Below are 21,444 nucleotides of genomic sequence, written 5' to 3' on the forward strand. Positions count from 1 at the left end.
TCAGTATGTCACAAGTATGTAGTTAGTCAATACTCATGTATTAAGTGCCTATTGCATAGCACTTTGCTAAGTAGTAGAGATTCAAAGAAAGACAAAAAAAATAAATAAATAAAAATAAAAATAGGCCCTGTTTTGGAACTCACAATCTCCCCTATTAAGGGAAAAACATGTAGATGTACATGAACAAATAAGTTTTTAATGGCTAAATTAAAAGTAATCAGGAAAGGGAAGATGCTAGAATTAAAGTAGATAAAGAAGTCTTCATGTAAGAGGTGGGATTTTAATTGATATTTGAAAGAAGCAATGGAAGTCAAGAAGGAGAAATGAGGACAGAAAACATTCTATGCATGTGGCACACACAACCACTGAAAATTTCCATTCTGGAGATGGAGTTTCTTGTTCCAGGAACAGAAAATGGGGTTAGTGTAATTAGATTTTAAAGTACAGACGGAAATATAAAATGTATGAAGACTATAAAATGGGGACTGGATAAACTTTTCATCAAACAACAAGCATATAAATGAACTTATCATTGGTTATTAACATTTGCATAAATCTTTCAAAGAAAATTATATTTTAGACTAAAATTTAAACAAATGGAAATATACTTTATAGAGCTAGGAAAAATAATAACAAAATTCCTGTGGAAAAAGAAAACCTCAAGAATATCAAGGGAATTAATTTTTAAAAATGTAAAGGAAAGTGGCCCAGCTGTACCAGACTTAAATTATATTATATAGTGGCAGTCACCAAAACCATTTGGTTCTGGCCATGAAATACAGTAGTGGATCAGTGGAATGGGTTAGATTCACAAGACACAATAGTCAATCACTATAGTAATCTAGTATTTGATAAATCCAAAGACATCAGCTTCTATGATAAGAACTCATTATTTGAGAAAATTTTCAAGGAAAAATTGGAAAATAGTATGGTGGTAATTAGACATAAGGGTACATCTCACACCCTATTCCAAGATAAGGTCAAAATAGGTTCATGATTTAAACATAAAGTGTGATATTATAAGCAAATTAAGAAAGCAAGGAATAGTTTACCTACCATATCTGTGGAGAAGGGAGGGATTTATGACTAAATAAGAAATAGAGAACATTATGAAATGTAAAATGGACATTTTTATTACATTAAATTAAAACATTTTTTTTTCATAAACAAGATGAGAAAGGAAGCATAAAGCTGGAGGAAAATTTTACAACAGACCTTCCTGATAAAAGTATCATTTCTAAAATATATAAAGAATGGCATCAAATTTATAAGAGTGCAAGTCATTCCCCCAATTAACAAATGGTCAAAGGATATGAACAATTTTCAGTGAAGAAATTAAAGCCATCTGTAGTCATATAAAAATGCTTTAATCACTATTGATTAGAGAAATGCAAAGTAAAACAACCCTGAGGTACCACCTCATACCTATCAGATTGGCTAAAATGACAGGAAAAGATAATGATAAATGTTGGAGGGGATATAATAAAACTGGAATACTAGTGCATTGTTGGTGGAGTTGTGAATTGATCTAAACATTCTGAAGAACATTTGTAATTATGCCCAAAAAGCTCTCAAACTGTGCATACTCCTTGATCTAGGAGTGTCTCTACTAAGTCTATATCCCAAAGATGTCATAAAAAAGGAAAAAGGATCCACATGTGCAAAAATGTTTGTAGCAGTCCTTTTTGTGATAGCAAAGAATTGGAAATTGAATGTATGCCCATCAATTGAGAAATGGCTGAATAAGTTATGGCATATTATTATAATGAAATATTATTCTATAAGAAATGATCAGCAGGCTAATTTCAGAAAAGCCTGCAAAGACTTATATGAACTGATGCTGAATGAAGTAAGCAGAACCAAGAGAACACTGTACACAGCAACAGACAATGATCAACTGTGATGGACTTGACTTTTCTCAACAATGCAGTGATTCAAGGCAGTTCCAACAGACTTGGTATAGAAAAATGCCATTCAGTTACAAAGAAAAAGAGAAATAGAGAGGGAGAGGGAAAGGGAAAAGTAGAGGGAGGGAAGGTAGGAGGGAGAGAGAGAGAGAGAGAGAGAGAGAGAGAGAGAGAGAGAGAGAGAATCAAAATATAGCATTTGCAACTTGTTTGTTTATCTTTCACATGATATTTTTCCCTTTTGGTCTGATTTTTCTTGAACAGTATGAAAAATATGGGAATAAGTTTAAAAGAATTGCACATTTTTAACCTATATCCAATTGCTTGCTGTCTTGGTGGGGGGGGAGTAAGAGAGGGAGAGAGAAAATTTTGGAACGTAGAGACTTATAAAAATGAATGTTGAAAACTATATTTACATATGAAAAATAAAATACTATTGAAAATTTTAAACAAAGCAAAGGAACCAAATCAAAATTTTACTTCTAAGTTGAACATTTATAACACATGGCTTACCAAACTTTAAATACTTTTTTTCTTGCTTTAAGGAGAAACTGATACATTTATAAAGGTCTGCACAGGAGTTCTCAAACTTTCTGGACCAATAAACTCTTTACACCCTTGAAAATTATTGAATTCCCTAATGAGGCTTTTGTTTATGAGGGTTAAGGTTATGAATATTAGTGTTAGAAAGCAAAATTTTAAAATATTTATTTAAGATGAACACAATATATATTAATATATAGTTTTGTGAACACATTCTAAAAAAAAGAGATAAGTGACCGTGTTATGCATATTTCTGCAAATTTCTTAAAAGCCTGGCTAAATAGAAAACAGATGGACTCTCATTGCATATAATTTGTTGTGATGTGTTGTTTTAGTTGAAGCATATGAGGAAAATCCAGCCTTAAACAGGTATATAGTTGAAAAATAGGATATTTTAGTAGACAAATAATGTATTATTATTATGAAAACAATTTTGACCTTGATGATTCTCTGAACAGATTTTAGTGATCTCTAGAAATTTGAGACTGTGAGAATAACTCATCTAAATTACCCCTACCATAAATTTATGTTTATACTTTTAATGCCTCTTATGCCTACCCTATCCCTCACGTCTTAATGCTATTTCCTTCTGTGATCTCTAATTGCTTTAGGCAAATAATCAATTCTCTGACTTCTAATTACAATGGGGAAGGAAAGAAGTGAACCTTTGTTACTTGTGGTATGATTGCCTATTTTGTTTACTAATTTTTACTTCAAGAACCCTTTTTTGATTCCTCTAATAGGAAAAAAATTAGTAACATTACCTCATTATTGGTCTGTAACATGTGCTTCTAATTGCCCTGCTATTCCATTAATAAGAAATGACATATCTTAGCTAATGGCATTCTCTCTGACTATCCCCCACATGAGGATTATAATCCCTTCTCTGCTCTGATTATTGATCACCTTGAATTCCCTTAAGCCCCAACCAAAATCCCACTTTCTTGGGGACACAGCAAAGATGGTGAAGAGTAGACAGGCCATTGTCTGAGTTCTTCCTGGCTTCACTAAGATCAACAATAGATCAAACTCTGAACTTGTTTTGGGGTGGCAGAACCCACATATATTTGGAATATAAAAAGTGTCCAGCAGAAGATTCTTTGGAAGAACTTCAGAAAAGGCCTGCTTCAATCAGGCATGGGGGGAGGAGAGGTAGCCAGGGAACCCAGGGAAGTGGAATTGGTATACCTGGGAAATCTACAGGGAGGCTCTTAGCCAAAATACAGCAGTATTTTCTAGTCTGTCTTGAATTAGAAACCAGTGGATTAGCAGATTAGCTGTGAAACCTTCAATGCAACTATGGAAGACAAATAGTGACCCCCTGAACCCCAGAATAATGCTGGACTTGGCCATGCCCACCCAACATGGGAAGGAAGTCAAGAGTACCAGCCCCAGGGCAGTGTGAAGCCATTCTGGCCTATAGAGGAAGCTTGGGGCAATCTCCACTTTGCCCTAAGAGCAGACCTCAATCTTTAAAAATCAACAAAAAAGAATTGCATAGGTTTTACATATATTGAATTATTTGTCATCTAGGGGAGAGTATATAAGGAAAGAAGGGAAAATACACAGGGTTTTGCAAAAGTGAACATTGAAAATTATCTGTGCATATGTTTCAAAAATAAAAAATATTTAATAAAAAAAGAAGAAAGACTAAAATTGACCAAATGGAAAAGAAAGTGCAAAAACTAATTAAGGAAAAAAAATAACTGGAATTGGGCAAATGGATGTTAATGACTCTAAGAGACATTAAAAATCAGTCATAGTTTAAAAATTGAAAAAAAATGGAAGAAAAGGCAAAATTTCTCATGGCAAAAAGAACTGACATGGACAATAGTTCAAGGAGAGACAATATTAGAATAATTGGACTACTTGAAAATAGCATAATAATCTGATCTTTTATTAAAGATTTTTATTTTCAAAACATATGCATAGATCATTTTCAATATTCACCTTTGCAAAAAGTATAGTCTCTGAAATTGTAGATGCAATCAATTATTTGTTACTTGCACTAATTTTGGTCTGACAATAGATACCAAGAAATTAGAAATTCTCCAGTAGGCAACAACACACCATTCATATGTAGAACCATAGAACAAGTGGAGGGATTTTGAATACTGTGGATGAATTCATTTACCTAAGCAGTATTCTTTTTAGGTATGTATATATAGATAATGAGGTTGATTCACATATTGCCAGAGCTAGCTCAATATTTTGGAGTCTCTGCAAGAAAGTATAGGAGAGGAGAAGTATTAAATTGCCTACCAAAATGAAGGTCTATAGAACTATTGTTGCTGATTTCATTGCTGAATGCCTGTGAAACTTGAACAATCTATCGGTACCATGCTAGGAAACTAAATCACTTCTATTTGAATTGTTTTAATAAGATTATGAAGATATCTCAAGATACGGTATCAGACACTTAAGTCCTTTCTCAAACTGAGATAGAAAAGAAACTCTTGTCAGAAGTACAATTCCAATGGACTGGTCACATGGTTCAGATGCCAAATGTAATTTTGCCTAAAAGACTGTATTATGAAGACTTCACACAAGGTAAGTACTCACCTGGAGGTCAGAAGAATCATGCAATGACACTCTCAAAGTTTCTCTGAAGAATTTTGGAATTGATTGTGAGGTTGGAGATACTGGCACAGGATCACTCAGCATGGTATGAAACAAAGAAGGCTCTGAGTGAAACAGACTTGTAGCAGCTTGAAAGAAATATGCAATTTTAGAGATTTAGAGACATTTTCACTCCAAATGTTCATATGGACTATTTGACTAACCTGTAGTAGAGCCTTCCGAATCCTTTTTTGGTTTGATCAGCCAGAGTTGGATTCATTGTACCCTATTGCCAGCTTACTATGTAATCTTGGTTCATTTTTTACAAGGTTGATATTATTGTACAATTTTTTCTTGTTCTACTTGTTTTGCTGCGCATCAATTTGTACAAGTTTTCACAATTATACTTTTAACAGATTTTCCTTTAATATCTGACTTACTTGATACTACTACTCAAGGACAGATCTACTTTTGGTCATAGAAACCTATAATAATAGATTGAGTGTGAGAAGGGACAAGTGTCCTCTATTTTAACCTGGACCTCCTGTGACTAAGGTAGATCTGTTTAATGGGAAAAACTTGTATAGATTAATGTAGAATAGGGCTAGTAGAACAAGAAAAAAGGAGAGTTTTGAAAGATTTAAGAACTTGTATCAACCAAATGATCAACTGCGATTCTATATGGTGAATGATGAAGAACAGAAAGGTGGTAGATTAATGTTTGATTGTAGTCCCTAGCTTCCACGGAGATATGCTGAAGATTAGAATCATGGCTAGAAACTGATCCTAGGAATCTAATCAATGGACTTTGTACATTGTGTATAACTAGGTAGCATAGTGGATAGAGCACTGATCTAGACTCAGAATAACCAGATTTAAAGTTATATATTTGCTTGTGGTGTACACAAGTCAAAAAGGGGATAAATCATAATCTTTATTTCCCAGAATGGTAAAGGTTAAAAGAAATGTTATGAAGCATTTTTCAAACCTTAAAAAATAAAAAAATAAAAAAATCCCACTTTCAATAGGTGCAATGTTCTTCTCTTAAATATAATGTTCTCTGGGAGCAGGTTTCTTGGGGGGCTTCTGGAGACAGCCTTAGTTTCAGTTCAGAGTAATAATCACCTCAAATTCAGCCAGGAGTTAAAGTCCAAATCCTTTTTTGTTTCCTTTTAAGTCTTGTCTCCTTCCCTCTTAGGCCCAGTTAGCTTTCTTAGAGGCCTATCTCTCTCTTTAGTTCCCAGAGCTCTTGCCGCTAGTCCTTTGCCTCTGCCAGCTTCAGCCTCTCCTCCTCCGAATGTCTCCAGTCAGCACAAAGGTGGAAGTTGGAATGAATCTGCCTCTGCCTCTGAGTGGGCTTGTGGGTTAGTAGGCTTCCTTTTTGTATATGCTCTCTTAAAGGTATGAATCTTGTGGAATTCTAATAAGTACTAAGTACATTTAGAGAACTATCAAGCATCCTGCTAAACAACCATTGTCTCTATGAATTCCATTGACTTAGCACCTTGTAAGAATTCTAACAAATAGGAAACTCCTCAAACTCCTCAAACTACTGTTAATTCCAGTTGCTTTTGTTCTGTTAATTATGTTGTATTTATTCTTTATATAGCTTTTGGAACTGTGCCCAAAGAGCTATAAAACCATGCAGGCCTTTTGACCCAGCAGGGCCATTACTGAGTCTTTATCTCAAGAAAATTTTATGAAGGAGGGAAAAGGACCCACATGTGCAAATGTTTGTAGCAGCTCTTTTTGTGGTGACAAAGGATTGGGAAATGAGTGGATGTCCATCATTTGGAGAATGGCTGAATAAGTTGTGGTGTGTGAAGATAATAGAATATTGTTATTCTATAAAAAAATGATGAAGAAGCTGATTTTGGAAGGAAAGATTTACATAAACTAATGTTCAGCAAAACAACAAGAACAAGGAATATGTTGTACATAACAGCAAGAATATGAGGTGATCAATTATGAAAAGCTTGGTTATTCTCATTGGTTCAGTGATCCAAAGCAATCCCAATAGACTTTGGACAAAAAGTACCATCTATATCCAGAAAAAAGAACTAGAGAGGCTGAATGTAAATCAACACATACTTGGTTCATTTCTTTCTTCTATTTTTATTATCTCTCACATGTTTTTTTTTTTTTCCCTTTTGCTCTGATTTTTCTCTCCTAACATGATTCATAAAGCAATGTGTGTTAAAAATAAATAAATGACTAGAAAAAATGTAAGGCATATTAGAGTATTATTGACTTGATTACAGAGATATATTTTTTGCAAATGTAATTCAAATTTCTATAGCCAGATTTATGAAATGAGAATGGAATTTTCTCAAGGAAGAGCAGAATTTTTAAATTTGAGTTATACTCAATTTGTAGCAAATTTTTATGTTAAGATCATTTAGTTCATCTTTGGTAAGATCAATATCTTTGACCTCACCTTTGGGGTTGAATAATTACATTATGTATAGCTAAGAGGCCAATAACTTCGTATGACTTTGCTATAGATCCAATAACAATGGCAATTCCAAAGTATTAGTGAGTTTAAATTATATTTAAAGCTATCTGAAAGAAATGTAGTGTGATATGAAATTTTTTGTATTTTGATTAATAACAAAAGCACAGTTTCTCATACTATAGTGACTTGTCTATATTGACAATAAAAGGAACACTTAATTTTAATTTAGACTCTAGTGAAAATAAAGATTTAATTTTTTTCCCCAATCAAATTGATGGACTACTGGTTAAGATCCTAAGGTCTAGGCAAATTTCTTCATTTTACAAATTAAAAAACAAAACTGAAAAACTGTGGCCTAGATTGGAGAAATAACTATTTTAATTTAATACAACTATTCAGTAACAGAACTAATACCAGAGAATAGTTTGCCTATTCCTTATTTTATTTCCTACAGAAACCAAACACTACTTAAAACTGTATATTGGATTTGTAAGAAAAAGTTTTTAGAAGTCCTAATTGAGTTGTAAACTTTTCTTACAAATCAGATTGAATAAAAGGTCAACTTCTTATTCAATTGAAAAATAGAAAATTAATTTTAGGCAAATACTTGTTATTAATATTCTATGAAAATTTGTTTGACTTTTCATGTGATTTATTAGATCAGAATTCTACATTATCACTGTGTGAAGAATTCTCATCATTAGCAAAGAAACTTTAAATGTATGATGCAAATTTACAAAGGGGAAAATTATTTATGGCTATGCAAGGATGCGTGATTATTGGACCAGTATATTTCCATGATTAAAAATTGCAGTCCATATTCTTGTGATGTAACTAGCATCAATCACTCCTTACATACAAGGACTTTTAAGACTTTAAGGAAAAATGTAGTTGTTAGGTAATATAATTTAACAGCAATCCATCACTTCCTGAAATCTAGACCCATGTTACATATTTTAGGTCCTTTTTTCCCTCTTTCTTGCTGAGTAATTAGCATAAATATATGTTCCTATCAGAGATGCATTCAACTTCAGTCACATGTACACCAATGAAACAAATAGTGAATATATAGATATGGAATAATTAGTAGTGGAAATCATAGGGATAAATAAAGGTATATTTCAGAATACTTCATATATCTTAGAGCTGAGTAGATAAAGTAAAAAAAAAATTGTATTTCTGATACAGAGATTAATTGAATGTTTAACATCAAAATCAAATCTTTTGAAGAAATGAATTTAATACTATTGCTATTGCCTTGCTATTACCATAGATGGTCTTCTACCTACAACTTATTGAAAACAAGTAAACTTTTATAACCAAATTTCTTCATGTTTTTGACTTAGAAGGAAGCAGAAAATTGGTGTGAACACCATAAGAAATAAATAAATAGCACAAAAGAGTAACAAATGCTAAAATATATTTCCAAACACATGATCATATATAACCAGAGCATTCAAACACTATCAATAACTAAGAATCCTAGAATTTACTGTGTTGTGAGTCACAAACAATAGTTATCCCTTCCACATCATGACTTTCCCATTATGATTTCAATATATTCTCAGTTGGCATAAGAAATTAAATGGGAATTTACAGAAGTCCCAGTAACAGGAGAAGGCCAAAAGGAAACAAAGGGTCTATAATCAAATATTTAATTCAAATTTGATGTTACTTTTAATACTACATAAAAGAAAAAAAATCAGGCTTCTCTGATACAAAGGGAGAGCCAAAAATTTTACACAGATTTTCCAGATCACATGGGTACCATGCCCCTAAAGCCTATGATATGGAAAAGATAACCATATGGATTTTACATTCAGAGGACTTAGATCTAAGTTCTAGTTCTGGCACTTACTGTTTGTGTGACCTTATAGTAGTAATTGAATTCCTCAAGGTTACAGTTCATTCATTCATTATCCAAAGTGAGTTTATTATATGATGAGGCCTCCAATGTCCTTATAGGCAGTTCTACACCTTTGGCTTTAGAGACTTTATAATTCAACTGTATTGTTTCATAAGTGTAGAAACCACAGCTCTAGAAATAGGTTAATGTTCAGGTTAGGGTTGGATACTTTTAAAGTATTATTGTTATTTGTTTTGTTTTGGTCTGGGGTTCTTTTTGCCAACATGGTTAATATGGAAATATTTTGTGTGACTGCCTATGTATAATTAATATCAAATTGCTTGCCTTCTCAAAGAGGGGGAAGGATCAGAAAAGAGGAAGAGAATTTTGAACTCAAATTTTTAAAAAATGTTTAAAATTTTTGTTTAACTGTATTGAGAAAATTAAATAAAAATGCATTAAAAAGACACAGAACAAAGTATAAAATGATATTTTATATCATGCACATATTTTGTATGGGGAAAATTAAGAGTTGAAAGGAAAAGGCAATATTTTCTGAAGAAGATGGCATTTAAGTTGACTATTAAAGGATGATCCAGAATCCCACAAGTGAGATGGTTTAGCATGGCATTCCTGAGCAAAACCATATGGACATAAAGGTACAGAACATATAGGTACAGAACATACCTGTATCTACCAGGTAGATTGGAAGGCTGGGTATGTAAAATGTTAGAGAATTAAGGTGATGATACCTTGTGGAGGTTTTGAACATAAGCCACAGAAGTTTGAGAGAAGAAACATTTTGAGCTTAAGAGTGACATAAGAAATATTCTTCTGGCAACAGTAGGAAAGTTGGATTGGAGAAAGGAAAGGAATGAAGTTGGAATTGAAGTGTAATAATTATTGAACTATTTTAGGCAGTTATAACTTCAGAAGCTAGAACTTCACTCATCAGGGATATGTATCTTTTGGAGGAATTTTGGTCAATGTATAGACCATTTAGATTTGTGAACTGGGACTGAGTTTTCAGTAAAAGAGAGGTTGTGGAAGAAATTTGGGACCAAACTTATGGAAAGCCCAATGTAGTAGAAAGAACAAAATTAATTGGAAATCAGATGACCGGTTGAAATCCTAACTCTTGTGGCTACTAACAATATGCCTAAGACAAGATTCCTTCATTTTTCTGAGGAAATGAACTAGGTAATACACAAGTTCTTTTTCATGCTAAGCTCATTGATCTGTTTAGTGATACCCTTATTCTAAAGGCAGGAGGTGGGTATATCTGAATATTGAGAAGTATGAGTGGGTATTTACATATAATTTTAAGATAAGGTACAATTAATAATTAAAGTATATTCCATTCTTAGGAAAGCTCTTCATAAAGCTGGGTTATATTGGGGTGCATATCATAAGACTTTTATATTATAAAATAAATTAACTCTCTCTTAGAAAAGTATTCTAGCTAAAACAATATATTGCCATTTTTCTTGATGATTGCTTAAAAATTAATGCCAATGCATTTTGAAGCAGACTTACTTTCTCAAATGAATGTACTTGGATAAGTTTTTGAAAAATATTGAGCAATTAAATCAATGCAGCACTCTCAGTTTAATATTCTGACCCACAAAGTTAATAAATCCAATAACTTTATAAAATAATAGAATATATTTCCTATGAAAAATAAAAGTTCTTTGCTACAAGTGAAATTTTAAAAAATAAAGCCTCACTCATTAATCACCTCCTTGATAACTAGAACCAATTAAAATATTTACTTTCATGCTATAGGTATCTCAAACAAAAATAGTGAAATACTCCACTATGGACATACATTTGTATCCATCAGAGTAAGAAGGGTTAATAAATTTGTTTAAATGTGCATTGAATCTGTAAAAATGTTAAAATGTGAAAAAGTACAATATATTTGGGCTAAGTTATAAGGGATACAAATTTATTTGATTTGCCAAAGAAAATGTTACACATTTTTATTATTATTTCTAATGTCATTTCATGAAATGGATTTTCTGCTGTTCTTGTCAGCCAAAATCTCATACTGATTAAAATGAATTATAAGAATTAGTATTGATGGCATCAGTTTTTTACAAAATAATCCCTACTCTTCATAAGAACATATTTATTTTATTTTTGTTTTATAAATTAGAAATTAATGCTTGTGATTTTATTCATATTACATTAATTATATGTTTAAGATTTGTTACATTTATAATTAATTCTTAATGTCATTAAAATAATAAACAAGCTCTAAAATTATTTGTATTGATAATTTCATGTAAAGTGTACATGTGCTTAAAAAAATCAAAAGGGGGACATTGCTATATAACGTTTTGAAGATAGTTATGTAGGGATAGCTAGGTGGAGCAGTGAATAGAACACCAGCCCTGGAGTCAGGAGGATGTTTTCAAATGTGGGCAAGTCACTTGCCTCCAAAACAAAAGAAACAAACAAAGTAAAACTATTTAGCTGGACAGTTAATAATCTTACTGATTCATTTAGGTTCAATTATCTCTTTGCTAATATTCCCAATATACCTACCATCCAGTCCTCCTCGGTCTCCTGAACTCCAATTCCACATTATCTAAATGGCTGCTAGATACTTCATTTCATTGAATTATTGGGATGGCAAACTCAACAGTACTCATCTGTTTTTCCTAAACTCACCCTTCCAAACTTACCTCTTTTTTTCTCAAGGATAACACTTTTCTTCTAGATTTTTTTCTAGATTTTCTTTCTAGATTTATTTCTTCTAGATTATATATATATATATATATATATATATATATATATATATATGTGTGTGTGTGTGTGTGTGTGTTCTTATATTTATAAACTAGAAGTTCATTTGAACTCCAATCTCTCACTAACATTCCTCCTTCCTTCCATCTTCAGCCCATCAGTTGTAATATCTTGCTGACTCTTCTCACTTATTTCCATCCCTTTTCTACTTACCCAATGACCTCTATAGTTCAGGCTCTTATCATCCCTACCTGAATTATTGTAGTAGCTTCCAAATTGATATCCCTGCTTCTGTTCTCTAACTCAATTAGTTTACCACAGAGATGCCAATATATCTCTTTTGGTGAAAGCATCTTCAGCGCTCCCCTATATATTCTAGGACAAAATTAAAATTTCTTCACTTCAAGCTCTCATGATATGGATCCAACCTCAGACTCTTGCTTCATCATATCCTACCCCCCCCCCCAAGTTTGTATTTCAACCCTATCAGCCTACCTAGAGATACATGACCTTCCATCTCCATGCCTTTTCTCGGCTTCTGGAATTATTTCACGCCTCACTTCACACTCAGAGTTTACAATTTTCTCCAAATCAGAGATGGTCCTATGAATCAAGAAGCATTATAAGCACAGAAGAATCAAAACTATAATAAATACAGAAAACGGATGGCTATATGTAAGCAGCAGCACATTACCATGGAAGAATTACGTGGGAGAGATAGCATATAAATGTTTGATCTTATCTGGGCTGCACACGTGGCCAATACTAGGGATAAAAGATGAAGAGTTCTAGAGCTGTTCTGATAACTCCAGAAATGTTAGAGAACCAAAGGTCTTCAGGGGGAAAAAATGATTAGAAATTCTATGGAAGATTTATGGAAATAAAGGAACATGATTCACAGAAATGGAAAATTTAAAAGATTTTAATCTGCAGTGTTAGTAGAAACACCCACATTGTCAAAACATTAAAAGAATCTAAATATCTAAGGAAGTTGGGACTGGTTTTGTCATCCCGGAGGATATTAAATTAGGTAAATTTCTTTTCACAAAAGGCAGAGATGAATTCTTTCTAATGGATTATCTTAAATCCAAGGGTTTTGTTTAACTGATAAAAAGAACTAATAAGTGAATTACAGATGCCAAGCTCCTATATCCTTCCAGGCAATGAAGACAGGAGATGATTATGGAATAATGGTAATTGCTTTTGCCTCAAACCTGAACATGTATTTGATTTATCTTATTGGTAAATTTATCTTGTCACAAAAATGACTAAGAATGTGGCAACTTGCCATAAATGACAGCCCTAGCTTGTATAACCTAGAGATCTATTAATTAAGTTCATTTACATAATTTCTATTAATTGGGGTGAGAGTTCTTTAGTTCTTAAACAAAAATAAACATGAGATCATATCTCTTGCAACAAGTGAATGAATTTATAAAACTTTTCCCTCATATTCCTTTTGCCCCTCTATTTTTCTCCTGCCCCTTAATGTACTTTAAGGCAGAATAAATAGGACAGTGGTCTTGAGCTCTGGCTTTGACACAACTTTGACAACTGTATTCTAATATTATGCTTCTTTAGCCAAGGAACAAATTTGGAAGACCTGATGTGGAATAAAAGCTACAGTGAGGATGTGTTGTTTTTATGTAGTATATGATAGCTTTATATTATTTAAATAGTATATTCTCTATCATATATATATATATATATATATATATATATAAAATTTGTTTATTATTTAGTGATATGGACGGTAGGTAGCACAATAGATAGAATATCCAGATAGAATTAGAGTCAGGAAGACTTATCTTGCTGAATTTAAATCTGACCTCACATACTTTGTGACCTTGAATAAGTCATTCAAGTATGTTTGCCTCAGTTTCCTCATCTGTAAAATGAGCTGCACAAGAAAATGGGAAACCACTTCAGTATCTTTGCCAAGAAAACCCCAAATGGGCTGGCAAAAGTCTACTGAATATGACTGAATGACAATTTAGTGACATATTTATACTATAATAACAGATGTGCTTAAGCATTTATCTGGATCCTTGTTATTTCATTGATAAAGCCCTTAGATCTGTCATTGAGGCTTTCTCCTTGACAAGAATATAATTCCCCTGGTCTTCACTTATTGTTCCAATGCTGAGCCCTTTGTTTTGGCAATGGTGACTACATGGTAAGGTGTTAGGTTACCTTGTCCCAAGTACTTGTTGCCCCATGACAATAAATGGATAAATGACTAATGGCTGAGAGATAGTTTGTAAACCTCAGCTATGTGCAGTATGAAACCAACAACAAATGAAGACCAAGCCAAAGAGGTCTTAGATAAAACAAAAATTAGAGCTAAGGCAAAGGACATAGTCACAATAAGTAGGAGCAGTCCTGGACTTTGTTCTTGATTGATATTGTGGGGGTAATGTGGATTATATAGGTAAAAAGGAGTACTTTCTACTAACTCCAAGTGCTTTCTTTTTAGTGGGAGTCCCAACCTAACAAGGGAATAAGAGCTTACTTTATAAGGGAAAAGAGGGCTTACCAGAGTGCCACATTGTTTGATTCCTCACTAACTACAAGTACTTTTAACTTTTGGTTCCTTCTTTCTGCAAGGATGATATATATTATGATTTTCTGGAAACTCTAGCAACTCCAAGACCTTTTCTTGTAAATCCAAATAAACATTGTGGCAAGTATGAATATTTTATTTCTTGATTGATTCTAGGTCATTGAAAGTCAGAGGTCCTAAAGAGGCAGAAAAGGGAGCAGTTGGGTGAACATGGACAAGAAGACATTTAATCTCTCAGACATGAGGTTTCATTGTCTGTAAAATTGAGATAATAATGTTTGTAGGAACTTTCTATTTCATAGGGCTGTTGTGAGTATCAAATAAAGTAAAATTTGTAAGTGCTTTGTAACTCTTAAATATTATATAAATATAATGTATGATTGAATTATGTGGAAAATATTTGAGATTATATTTTGTTTAAATTAATTTTTGTGGACATGGAACTACCTTCTTCTATTGCTGAAAAATATGTTCAGTAGTTATTAATCCACTGTCTCTTTTTTCCCTTATAATTAAGACAAATCCTTTTACTTGCTTCATTGACCTTTTGCCCTCTTGGTTTCTTTAAGACTTTGCTCCAGCCACCAACCTCTTGTTTCCAGCATCTTAAATTTCCCTTTCTGTGGGCTGTTTCACACACACATATACACACACACATGTACATGTGTATGTTTGTATGTATATATATATATATATATATATGTGTGTGTGTGTGTGTGTGTGTGTGTGTGTGTATATGTCTAATGCTTTAAAAAATCTGCCCTTAACCCTTCTTCCTACCCAGGTACCATCCAATATTTCTCCTGCATTTAAATGACAAAAATCCAGAAAAATTATTCACATACAGTATTCTTCTTTCTTCTCATCTATTCTCTACTCAACTCTTGAAACTCCAAGAGAGTATTAGATCCTTGAGAGCACTTTTATTTTTGTCTTTGGCACTTGTATGCTAGGTATCATGGGACTTTATTGTTAATTGAATATAATTGAACTCTGATTTTGCTCCTATCCCTCAACCTCCTGAATACTTCTTAAACACTATTAGTTGACTTCTTTTTCTTTATATCTGAGGGCTTTTTCAAATCCTATTATTCTTTTCCTCCTTGACTTTTCTGTAACATTTGGCATAGTTGGTGCAGCATCTGTTATCTCAACCCTCATTTCTTAGCCTTACAAATTATGAAGTCCTGGTTCTCTTTCTACTACTATAGAGATTTTTTCATTATGTTTAAACCAGTTTTCTGTGTTCTTCAAAGTCCTATACTTGATCCTTTTTTTCTTCTTCCACTACATGTCCCTTTTCTGTCAGTTTAACTTATTCTTATGGCTTTAACTGGCACCTCTATTCTAAATTTGCATCTTTAGACCTTGGATTTGTACTTCTAATAATTGGCTACGTGTGTGCAACAGTTCATGAAGCTCACATTTCTCAAACTGACCTTATTATCTTTCTCTCTAAACCTATTCTTCCTGACTTCATCCTCTCCCCCTTCCAATATGTCTTTCATGACACTGACAGACAGTATTCTTTCTTTTCAGTTTGGTCATTTCCAACTTCTGCGCAAAAAAATCTTTAGCAGAAATTGCATTAGAGAATGTAAAATCATTTGACTGACAATCAAAGTCTTTCTTATTATAGCATCTGCTGATCTTTACAGCCTTATGCCCTTAATTGATTCTGTAGTATACTCATGGTACACTCAAAATTGACTATTCCCTAGATCCCAAAATGTTTTGCAATTTTTCATTTCTGTAGTTTTGCTCCTGGTATTCCTTCGTATTTACCCTTCCTCCCTAATTGTTGAATTTTGATCCTTTCTTCAAGTCTCAGTTCTCAAGCTACCATTTCTGTTTGCATCACTCAAACTCAAGAACACAATAAATTTCTTTTTCTTTTTATAACTTGAGTTTCATAAGTACCTTGCGAATTCTTACCTCAGAATAGAAGCTCAACTTAAAAGGTAAGAAATGTGGATTCAAAAATTGGAAGAAATCTTAGAAATCATGTAATATAACTCTTTTATTAAATATACATGAAGACAAACTTTCCTTGATATTTTGTTTTTGATTAAGATTTAACCCAACCATTCTGGAGAGCAATTGAGAACTGTGCCAAAAGGTCTATAAATCTATGCATAACCTTTGATTCAGCAGTGCCACTACTGGGTCTGTATCCCAAAGAAATCATGAAAAAAGGAAAGGACTAACATGTATAAATGTATTTATAGTAGCTCTGTTTGTGGTGGCTAAGAATTGGAAACTGAAGGGATACCCAAAAATCAGACATTGACTAAACAGATTGTGGCATATAAATTTATTATTCTATAAGAAATGATGATTGGGCAGATTTCAGAAAAAAAATTGGAAAGATTTCCATGAATTGATGCCGAATGAAATAAGCAGAACCAGGAAAACATTGTGCACAATAACAGAAACATTGTGCAGTGATCAACTTTGATAGACTGAGCTCTTGTCAGAAATATAATCATCTAAGACAATTCCAAAAGAAGCATGATGGAAGATGCTGCCAACATACAGAGAAAGAACCATGAATACAGATTGAAGCATACTATTTTTATTTTTTGTTTGTTTTTTTCTTTTTCATGGTTTTTCCTTTTTCTTCTGAATCTTCATTCATAACTTGATTAATAATATGAAAATGTTTAATATGATTGAATGTGCATAACCTATATCAGATTGTTTGCCATTTAGGGAAGGGGGAAAAGAGTGAAGGAAAAAAAATTGAAATTGAAATCTTTTTTTAAAAAAATGTTTCTGATTGTTACCGGCCAGAACTCTGAACTTGAAACAAAGAATGCTTACAAGGTATTTATTAAGTGGAATTGATAGAGTGGATTAAGTGGAATAGAGACAATGGTTATCTGGTTTAGCATGGTTCAGTATGATTGATTTAATCCTACAACAAATAATGGTTTCCTAGTGATGATTGGTGTATACTCAGTGTGGAGCATATAAGCAGGGACTCAGAGTCACACAGGAGAAACTCTCAGGGACAGAGAAGACAAGTGTACTAGAAGCTTTCTGAAGCTGAGAAGATTCATTTCATTGTCCTTCTTTGTGGTGGCTGTTGGCTGATGCACAAATCTTCGGACTCCGAGAGATTCATTCACTTCATCTCCCACTGCCTTGGTGGCAAGCTCTCCTCCTTGTTTCTCCACTGAAACCAAGAGTCCAGAAACCTCCAGAAAACTAGCCAAGCCCTAAATGAAGGAGATAGGAATTTGAAGGAGACAATAAAGAATTTGGACTTTAACACCTGGCTACTCATGTAGTGATTACTGAACTGAATCGAAGGCTGCTCCCAAGACCCCCAGAAACCCCAAGAAAACTGAAACAAGAGAACATTATATTTGCTTACTTTTAATATTTTTACCCAGTTGAATTTCCTCCATTATAGTTAAAACATTTTTTTTACATTTGTTTTAAAAATTTTTGAGTTTCAGATACTCTCTGTAATGCCCAGGAGCAGGCCCCATTAAGAAACTACACATGAAGTTATGCCAGAAATATTCATAAAAGTCATGTTATGAAATAATACATAGATCTTCCACTTAATAAAAAATGACCCTGCAAGAAAAATAAAGTTGAAAGAGAGAGAGAGAGGGACAGACAGACAGAGAGAGAGAGACATAGACAGAGACAGAGAGAGAGAGAGAGAGAGAGAGAGAGAATATTTTTCAATCTGTATTAAGACACATTTTCTTCTCTGAGTATAGATAAGATTTTTCATCAAAAGTCCTTCAGAGCACTTGTGGATCCCTGCTGAGAACAGCAAAGTCAGTTACAACTGGTCTTTCAGAATATGGCTATTACCTTGTCTACAGAACATTTTATCTTACTTGAATTCACAGAGAACTTTTCAGATTTTTTTTTTTCTGAGCATCCTATTCATCATTTCCAATAGAACAAAAATGTTCAGTGACAATCACATATCTCAATTTATTCAGCCATTCCCTGTTAGGGACTAGGGGAATTCCTCTCTCTCTGAGATATGCCATGTAGCTGCCTACCACCTCAGTTGGTAGGGTGGGCCCAGGAGAGAAGAAGGGGCTTAGTCTCTAAGGTAGGAGGTTGTGTCTTGTAGGAGTTAAAGGAACTGCTATAGGTTCTTTGAGGTGGCGAGGTGTGTGTCCTCTTGCTAGATCTCCTCCTGGGGCACAAGTCAATTTTACATGCCTCCTTCCTCTGGCTCCATCTATGGCAGTGCTGAGTGGTTGAGCACAAGGTAATTCTGGAAGAGAGGAAGCATAAATAGACAGCTTTGAGTGGAATTCGCTTTCTTACTTCCTACTGTCCCCACTGAAAGGATGACTGAATAAAGAGAGACTGTTTGCACCTCCTGATCAGCTTATCTCCAAAGTTTCTCCGGGTAAGTCTCAAACACTGGGATGTAAGGCCCTGGCAACCTAGAATAGTGTGCCTGGACAGTCTGACACAATTCCCCTATGGATGAGCATCCCCTCAATTTCTATTTTTTTTGCCCTGAGAAAAGTGCTGCTACAAATATTTTTATACATACAGGTCCTCTTCTTTAAAAAAAAAAAATCTCTTTGGGGATTCATTACTAGGCGTGGTATTGTTAAGTCAAAGGCTATGCATGAAGTTATTCCCTTTGGATATAGATGATTTTTTGATCATTTATCAAATAGGATATGGCTCTTATTTTGTACAAATTTTTATTTAGCCCCATCTATTTTTGAAAAATAAGATTTTATCAAAGAAAGTTGATTCAAAATTATTAAAACTGTTTTCCCTCCATTTACTCTATTTACTCTCTCTTCACCCTGTCCATTTTTATAAGTGTTTTGCTCCTGCAGACCACTCCCTTTCCCAATATGCCCTCTCTTCTATCACTTTCACTTCTTCCTGTATCCTATTCTCCTCCTATTTTCTCAAAGGATAAGGAAGACTTCTATATCTAAATTGATTGTGTACGTTATTTCCACTTTGAGCCAACTTTAATGAGAATAAGGTTCACTTATTGCCCTCACCACTCTCTCTTCCCCTTCACTGTAAAAACTTTTTCTTGCCTTTTTTTTTATGGCACATAATTTATACCATTTTACTTCTCCCTTTCCCTTTCTCCCAATACATTCTTCTCTCACCCCTTAATTTCATCACTTTTAAAAAAAATGTTATATTCTCATATTCTATTCATACCTTTACCCTCTGTCTATATGTACTCCTTCAAAGTGACATTTTAATGAGATACAAATATCATCATCCCATGTAGGAATGTAAAGAGATAAACCTTATTATAATTTGTTATGATATCACTTTCCTGATTACTTCCTTATGCTTCTCCAGCTTGAAAATCCTCTATTTCATTGAATGACCACCTTTCCCTGTGAAGAATTATATTCAGTTTGCTGGCTAGGACACTAAGCTTGGTTGTAACCCCAGCTCCATTGTTTTCTGGAATATCATATTCTAAACCCTCTGATTCTTTAATGTAAAAGCTGATCTTGTCATATTATAACTGTGGTTCCACTATATTTGAATTATTTCTTTGTGTTTGCTTGTAATATTTTCACTTTGATCTGGTAGTTCTGAAATTTGGCTGTAATATTCCAGGGAGTTTTCATTTGGGGATCTGTTTTAGGAGGTGATTGGTGGATTCCTTCAATTTCTATTTTATCTTCTGGTTCTCAAATATCAGAACAGTTTTCCTTAAAAATTTATTGAAAAATTAAGTCCAGGCTCTTTTATTTGATCATGACTTTCAGACAGGCTGATAATTTTTGAGTTATTTCTCCTGGATATATTTTCCAAGTCAGTTCTTTTTCCAATGAAATATGTAATTGTTTTTCTATTTTTTTTTCTTCATTTTTGGTTTTGCTTAATTTTATCTTAATTTCTCATAAAATCATTAGCTTTCATTTGTTCAATTCTAATTTTTAAGGAATTATTTTCCTTGATGAGTTTTTATACCTCATTTTCCAATTGGTCAATTTTGCTTTTTAAGGCATTCTTCTAAATTTTTTTTATATTTCCTTTGGCATTACTCTTAATTGTTTTCTGATTTTCTCTTCTATCTCTCTTACTTGATTTTCAAAATCCCTTTTGAGCTCTTCCATGTTGATCCCACTATTTATTTTTCCCAGGACATTTGGATGTAGGAGTTTTGACTGCTATTTTCTTCTGACTGTGTGTTTTGAGCTTCCTCGTCAGCATAGTAACTTTCTATAGTCAGAAAATTTTTTATCATGTGCTCATTTTCTTATTCTATTACTCAGCTTTTAAGTGTTTGTTAAAATAGGGCCCTATTTCCAGGGTAGAGGAAGCACTGTCCTAAACTTCAAGGATTTTGTGCAATTGTTTTCAGAGATCCTTCTAGGGATCTGACCATAAGCACTCTTTTCTGCCCTGGAATTGTTAAGAGTATCCCTACCCCACTGTAACTGTAATATCTAGTGTGCTAAAGCAACAGCGTCCTGTTTTGCTGGGGCTAGAGCTGTGCTGGTACAGTCTTGTGCTTGGATTATGAGCTAGGCTCCACTTTGATTCCACAGATTTTCCTGCTGATCTTACAAGTTTTCTTAAGTGTCTCTGGGCTGAGAGGTATATGAGTACTGCTGCTGATTCAGAGGTCCCATCCATTCTGCTTTATTGCCCTGGACAGGGCAGGGCTGCATTTAAGCAGCCTGTACTAGGACTGTAACTGGACTCCCACCTTGGTGGTACAGATTTTTTCTGCTGACCGAGTTGCCTTTGACTGGAAAATGTTCTACTACTGTTTTGGGTGTTCTGATGCTCTAAAATTTGTTTAGAGAGATTATTTAAAGGAATTTGGAATGGT

Source organism: Sarcophilus harrisii, chromosome 5, assembly GCF_902635505.1.
Source record: "Sarcophilus harrisii chromosome 5, mSarHar1.11, whole genome shotgun sequence".
Lineage (NCBI taxonomy): Eukaryota > Metazoa > Chordata > Mammalia > Dasyuromorphia > Dasyuridae > Sarcophilus > Sarcophilus harrisii.